Raw genomic sequence first — 571 nt, forward strand, 5'->3', positions numbered from 1 at the left:
TGAATTGTACCCATACCAACTACCGCGCGATCAGGCTACAGAGGGATAGTATGAGCAATTATGGGATGTGTAGAAGGTAGTGGACCGCTAGGGCTTAAAGGAATAACAGAGTGGAATTTGCCTTATCAGGAACAAGTGTCTTCGGTACAAGATTAAAAGCTGTAGCGGGAAGTATATTGGACCAAACAGTAATCAAGTCAATTATACCAAGAACACGTATCAGTCGCCGGAGTTTGCAGCTTGGCCGGTCGATCGTCTTCACTCTCACCCTCAACTTCCCCGCTACAAGAAGCGGTCAAGCCTCGCAAGGAAAGGAACAAGAACCCCCCCCCCCGTAAAGGAATAACCACGCTCAAAGGCGATCAATAGCGACGACCTACCTGGCGAGTAGCCTGAAGAGTATCCACGCTACACCACCCCATCGTCCTGCGTCCCGCCAAGACAGAACCAGCCCAGACCAAGCTTCCCTTCAAGTCCACCAGGGGAGTGTAGCCAGCCCCGCCGACGGGTACATAAGGTGAGTCCTCAGCAACCCCACGGTTATCGGAATACCCCTTCCGTTAGTCGGCAG

The sequence above is a fragment of the Phytophthora parasitica genome, assembly GCF_000247585.1.
Source record: "Phytophthora parasitica INRA-310 unplaced genomic scaffold supercont2.93, whole genome shotgun sequence".
NCBI lineage: Eukaryota > Oomycota > Peronosporomycetes > Peronosporales > Peronosporaceae > Phytophthora > Phytophthora nicotianae.